The sequence below is a fragment of the Macaca nemestrina genome, chromosome 5, assembly GCF_043159975.1.
Source record: "Macaca nemestrina isolate mMacNem1 chromosome 5, mMacNem.hap1, whole genome shotgun sequence".
Classification (NCBI taxonomy): Eukaryota; Metazoa; Chordata; class Mammalia; order Primates; family Cercopithecidae; genus Macaca; species Macaca nemestrina.
The window spans coordinates 179,516,398-179,522,966 of record NC_092129.1 but is presented as its reverse complement, the minus strand read 5'-3'; the positions used below and the strand labels follow the sequence as shown (position 1 = coordinate 179,522,966).

The 6,569-nt window shown below is 44.5% G+C and overlaps 1 protein-coding gene across 2 annotated transcripts in view; it reads left to right on the top strand.

Moving 5' to 3' along the window:
* Window positions 1-2,410: 2,410 nt before the first annotated feature.
* LOC105487350 (chromodomain Y like) overlaps window positions 2,411-6,569 on the top strand; it is a 243,940-nt gene continuing 239,781 nt past the window's right edge. Inside the window, exon 1 of one of the 2 annotated variants that reach the window (XM_071097692.1) lies at window positions 2,411-2,520. The gene's annotated coding sequence lies outside the window, so the exon portion shown is untranslated. The remainder of the gene's footprint in view (window positions 2,521-6,569) is intronic. The other variant, XM_011750801.3, reaches the window with a different exon arrangement.

Here is a 6,569-nt window from a genome sequence, read left to right as displayed (position 1 = left end):
TGAACCACAGCTGCCATCAGGAAAATGGATGGGAGATTTATGAATCCCTGAAAGGGATGAGGCTGGGGGAGTTGCCCAGAGGAATCCCTGTTCCCATTGATTTTTATTAGCAAAACATCCTGTGTCTTTTGGAGCACAATGTGTAAGTGCTCATTGGGTGGCCTTCTTCTGTTGGTCACTGTGCAGCAGTCTGCTTCCCAATGAAGTGTGTTCTTTCACCAAAAAAAAAAAAAAAAAAAAAAAAAAAAAGTCTCGCTCTGTTGCCCAGGCTGGAGTGCAGTGGCACAATCTTGGCTCACTGCAATCTCTGCCTCCTCAGTTCAAGCGATTCTCATGCCTCAGTCTCCAGAGTACATGGGATTACAGGTGTGCGCCACCACACCTAGCTAATTTTTGTGTTTTTAGCAGAGATGGGGTGTTGCCATGTTGGCCAGGCTGGTCTCAGACTCTTGACCTCAAGTGATCCACCCGCTTCAGCCTCCCAAAGTGCTGGGATTACAGGTGTGAGCCACCGCACCAGCCAGACTTCTTAAAAATAATATTTTCTGTATAAAGCAAGAGTAAGAAGGTGGTCAGGAGACTTATCAGATTGAAATGATCTCCATGAAGTCCCAGGAAGTGAAAGGAGACTTCTCACTTCCCACTCAGCTCTCCAGCCCGTGAAAACCACCCATCCCCATCATACATACTGCAAGGTAAACCTGAAGTCCAAAGTCCTGACAGCTTCTCACCTTTTATCCCCCAGGAACTGTAGTTAATAACAGCCACCCTCTATTAGTCCGTTTTCACACTGCTATAAAGAATTGCCCAAGACTGGATAATTTATAAAGAAAAGAGATTTAAATTCCACATGTCTTGGGAAGCCTCAGGAAACTTAGAGTCATGGCAGAAGGGGGAGCAGCCTCATCTTACACGGTGGTAGGAGAGAGAGACTGTATGAGAGCACAAGAAAAACTACCATTTATAAAACCATCAGATGTCGTGAGAATTCACTCATTATCACAAGAACAGCATGGGGGAAACCACCCCCATCATTCAGTCACTTCCCTCCCTTGACATCTCAGGATTACAATTCAAAATGAGATTTCGCCAGGCACAGTGGCTCATGCCTGTAATCCCAGCACTTTGGAAGGCCAAGGTGGGTGGATCACCTGAGGTTCAGGAGTTCAAGACCAGCCTGGCCAACACGGCAAAACCCCATCTGTACTGAAAATATAAAAGTTAGCCAGGCATGGTGGCAGGTGCCTGTAATCCCAGCTACTCGGGATGCTGAGGCAGGAGAATCTCTTGAACCTGGGAGGCGGAGGTTGCAGTGAGCAGAGATCGCACCAGTGCACTCCAGCTTAGGCAACAGCATGAGACTCCATCAAGAAAGAAAGGAAGAAAGAGGAGAGGAGAGGGGAGGGGATGGGAGGCAGGGGATGGGAGGGGATGGGAGGGGATGGGAGGGGAAGGGAGGGGAGGGAAGGGGAGGGGAGAGGGGATATGGGTAGGAACACAAAGCCTAACCATATCACACCCCATTGGCCACCCACCCACCTCCTCCTCCCAGAAGCTCTTCCCTCCCTGTGAGTTGGCAGGTGAACTTCTGTTATTCCTTTCTGGCCACATCTCCCACCTCCTTTACTCTACTCTCTTCCTCTGGAAACTAAATGTAAGTACTTCACAAGGCTCTCCTCTTTTCCTTAAAAAACTCACGCTTTTTACACCTTCAACTCTCTCCTCCATACAGATGATTCTGTATTATCAGCTCACCGCTCACTTCACTCTTGAGTCCCAGACTCAAATTTCCAACTACCTGCTGGAAATCTGCACTTCATTGGCCCATGGGTATTCTAAACTCCACCTGCTCAAAACTGAAAGCAAGACAACCCCCTGAAAACCTGCTTCTTCTGCACTTTCCACTCTTCTGTTCCTTCATATGAAAAAATATCCATATGAAGTACAGCACATATTCTCATCCCTGAGTGTACCATCCCCACTGCACGCAACTCAAAATGTCCATTCTCCTTAGCTGTTTTCTAGTGCCCATGCCACTGGTTCTGAACTCAGGGGATTATCTGTAAGCACAAGTTCCAAGGCCCCACCTGCAGGTTTGCAAACCACTGCTCTCCGACACATTTTCTAGGTGAAATCAGACCAAGGGAATGCTTATACCACATCAGACAGTCCCTTGTTAAACTGTTTTCACTGGGTTGTGATTTGTTACGATACCCTTGGCTGCTTGAAGGCTGCTACAAACAGGCATATGATTAAAACTGCTGTTGTACTCATGCCAGAGGCGTAGCTAAGCGTGTTAACATTACATCACAGAGGGGGCCTTTTATGAGGCGGGGTCCCTGACTGATGAGCAAACAACCACAGGAGGGTCAGGCGAGAGGCCCAGTGGAGGGTAACACACACAGAGTTCAGTGACCTCCTTGTTCCTTGAGGAGAGGACCTATTCCTATCTAAGGACATTCCCAGAAGGCAATGGGTTTCAAACAACGTCCTGGAGACTCATCTCAGGGAACTAAGCAGGTAGGAATGGAAAGGAGGAAATGGGAGGGGAGAGGAAGTCAGTCCGGGACCCCCATCCTGGCTTCAACCAAAAGCTTCACTCTCATATGCCTGATGGATGGAGCTGCAATGTTTTTGAACAAAAGATTCCATTTGAACAAAGAGCTCTGGGTTCTGTAACTTTAAGAGTTTGGGTCTGGTTTTTTTTTTTTTTTTTTCTTTTCATTTGTTTGTTTTTTGCCACATCAGAATTTAGAGAGAATTTAGGAGTTTTAAAACTATAATTAGGCCGGGTGTGGTGGCTCACACCTATAATCCCAGCACTTTGGGACGCCAAGGCGGGCTGAGGTCAGGAGTTCGAGACCAGCATGGCCAACATGGTAAAACCCCGCCTCTACTAAAAAAAAATTACAAAAATTAGCCAGGTGTGGTGGTGTACGCCTATAATTTCAGCTACTCTGGAGGCTGAGGCACAGGAATCGCTTGAACCCTGGAGGCAGAGATTGCAGTGAGTCGAGATGGCGCCACTGCACTCCAGCCTGGGTGACAGTGAGACACTGTTTTAAAATAAATAAATAAAATAAAACTACAAATATAGAGGAGCAGACAGTGGCAAAGCAGATCAAAGACAGACTTCAGAAGGCCTTGAACTCTAATCTAAGGCATTCAGATTTTCACCTCAGGCTAATGGGGACTCGCCAGAAGCTTTTGTGGAAGGAACAGAATGGTGAAAGCAATGCTGAACAGAGACTAACTTGGTTACAGAGTTCAGGATGGAGACTGGAGTTGGAAGATAAAACAGAGGCACCAACTGCCAGGTGTTTTCTATAACAAGGGCCTCAATCAGGTTTTCTTAAGGAAAAGATGCATTCCATGAAGTCAAATATCCAAGAAAGAGGTATACATTGCATACAATACTTTATTTGATCCTTTCCACATTCCCCAGGGGTGTATTCCTGTCATCATTGGAGATGAGGAAATAAGGCCCTGAGACTCAAGTCATTTGTCCAAGATGACATAGTGAGCAAATGACTAAACTGTAATTCAATGCCAAGTCTGTTTTTTGTTTGTCTTTTTTTTTAATTGAGACAGAGTCTCACTCTGTTGCCAGGGTGGAGTGCAGTGGTATGCAATCTCGGTTCACTGCAACCTCCACCTCCTGGGTTTGAGCGATTCTCCTGCCTCAGTCTCCTGAGTAGCTGGGACTACAGGCATGCGCCACCACGCTAATTTTTTGTATTTTTAATAGAGACTGGGTTTCACCACGTTGGCCAGGATGGTCTTTATCTCTTGACCTCGTGATCTGCCCTCCTCGGCCTCCCAAAGTGCTGGGATTACAGGTGTGAGCCATGGCACCCGGCTGTCTATTAAACTTTTTACTGTACTGTATGACCTCCAGCCATCCCAATCCCTTACCTGGGCATTCAAGACCTTAAAAAATCAGACGTCTAAAATGTGTGCATTTTATCATATGCGAATAATACCTAATTTAAAAGTTAAGCTGATCCTCAAAACACTTGTTATTTTCTTGTTTTTTTTTAATAGTAGTCATCCTAATGGGTGTGAGGTAATATTATGAAAACTCATTTGTTTTTAACTTTTTTGTTCATTAGTATATTTAAGACTATAAATTTGCCTTTAAGTACTGCTTTAGATGTATACAAATTCAATCATGTAGTATTTTATTCAGTTCTATTTTTTTTTCAGTCCAAATGTTATTTAATAGTATGCTATCTAATCTCTAAATAAGCACGACTTTATTTTAGCCATCTTTTTAAAAATATTAATTCTGTGATGACATTGTAGTTGGAAAACATTGTCAGAATAGGATTAATTCTTTGGAATTTACTGAAGCTTCCTTTGTGGCCTAATATGTGATCTATTAACTGCAAATGTTTTAGGTATAATCAAAAATAATGTTTTCTGTTTATATTGTGTACACATATATATTTGAGACACAGTCTTGCTCTGTCACCCAGGCATGATCTTGACTCACTGCAACCTACACCTCCAGTGTTCAAGGAATTCTCATGCCTCAGCCTCCCAAGTACCTGGGACTACAGGTTTGTGCCACCATGCCTGACTAATTTTTGTATTTTTAGTAAAGATGGGTTTCCACCATGTTGTCCAGGCTGGTCTCAAACTCCTGGTCTCAAGTGATCTGCCCACCTTGTCCTCCCAAAGTGCTGGGATTACGGCTGTGAGCCACGACACCAGGACATGTATTTTTAATTGTATTTTTGCCCTTTCATATCCATGAATGAACATTTCCAACTGCAACTGTTAATATTTGTACTTTTTCTATGCATCTGATATAGTCAAGATTGTATTGTAAGGTGTTATATGTTTATGATGATTATTTTGATTTTATACTGTTCCTTAAACATTTTTAAACCGTGAAATATAATTTACATGAAGAAAGTTTATAAATCTTATCTACATATTTAAAGCAATACTTATAGACACCCATATAACCACCACTAAGGTCAAGAAATAGGCTGGGCACGGTGGCTCACACCTGTAATAGCAGCACTTTGGGAGGCCAAGATGGGTGGATCACCTGAGGTCAGGAGTTCAAGACTAGCCCGGCCAACATGGCAAAATCCCATCTCTACTAAAAATACAAAAATTAGCCGGGCTTCGTGGCATGTGCCTGTAGTCCCAGCTGCTTGGGAGGCTGAGACAGGAAGAATCACTTGAACCCAGGAGGCACAGGTTGCAGTGAGCCAAGATCACGCCACTGCACTCCAGCCTGGGTGACAGAGTGGGACCCCGTCTTAAAAAAAAAAAAAAAAAGAATAAAATATTAACTTTTTTTTAATTAACAGTTTTAAAAATAAACCCATCTTTCTAACCTTTTCTGGCACTAATCCACCTTCTCCACCAACCCTTCCATATACCTCACGCTTCTTCAGGATAAGGCTGTTTGTCACTATGCACTAATTCTGCTGTTCATTGCACCCAATCATTCTGTTTGTTTGTTTGGACAGGGTCTCACTCTATTGCCTAGGCTGGAGTGCAGTGGCACAATCTTGGCTCACTGCAACCTCCGCCTCCCAGGTTCAAGCAATTCTCCTGCCTCAGTCTCCCAAGTAGCTGGGATTAAAGGCACTCACCACCCCATGCTCAGCTAATTTTTGTATTTTTAGTAGGAGACAGGGTTTCATCATGTTGGTCAAGCTGGTCTTGAACTCCTGACCTTGTGATCCTCCTGCCTTGGCTCCCCAAAGTGCTGGGATTACCGGCGTGAGCCACGCACCCAGACGCACCCATTTTTATGGCTTCTCTTACACCTAGTGATGCCTCCCACGTGAGGGTCCCTTCCCCACCTCCCCCGCCAAAAACCTCCCCAGGCTTCCCCACCTCCCCCGCCAAAAACCTCCCCAGGCTTCAAACTGCAGCTAAGTGGTACCTCTGTAGAGTGTCCTTCACTCTCTCCTCAAGAGGGAACCTCTGCCTCTCTATTCTCTGTATCTTCACACCTTTTTAAAAAATTTCTCTTAAGCCAGCTTTCATATTATTCTCATATTGTGGTTATTTTCTTTGTCACCTATTATATATAAACTCCTTGAAGACAGGACAAGGGTCTTAACCTCTGAATTTTCCTTAGCTTGACTCAGTGGGAGGCATATGGTAAGTGCTCAACCAATATTTTAAAGAAGTGAATAGAATCTCTTCTTTAACCCAGTTATGTTTCATTAGTCAAGATAGCTAGCATTTTTTCCCTTTAAAACATCTCTTTGGCCGGGGCGCAGTGGCTCATGCCTTAATCCCAGCACTTTGGGAGGCCGAGGTGGGCAGATCGCCTGTGTTCAGAAGTTCAAGACCAGCCTGGCCAACATAGTGAAACCCTGTCTCTACTAAAAACACAAAAAATTAGCTGGGCGTGGTGACAGGCACTTATAATCCCAGCTACTCAGGAGGCTGAGGCAGGAGAATCGCTTGAACCTGGGAGGTGGAGGTTGCAGTGACCCGAGATCACGCCATTGCACTCCAGCCTGGGCCACAGAGCGAGGCTCCATCTCAAAAAACAAAACAAAAACACATCTCTTTATGTTCATTTCTTTTCC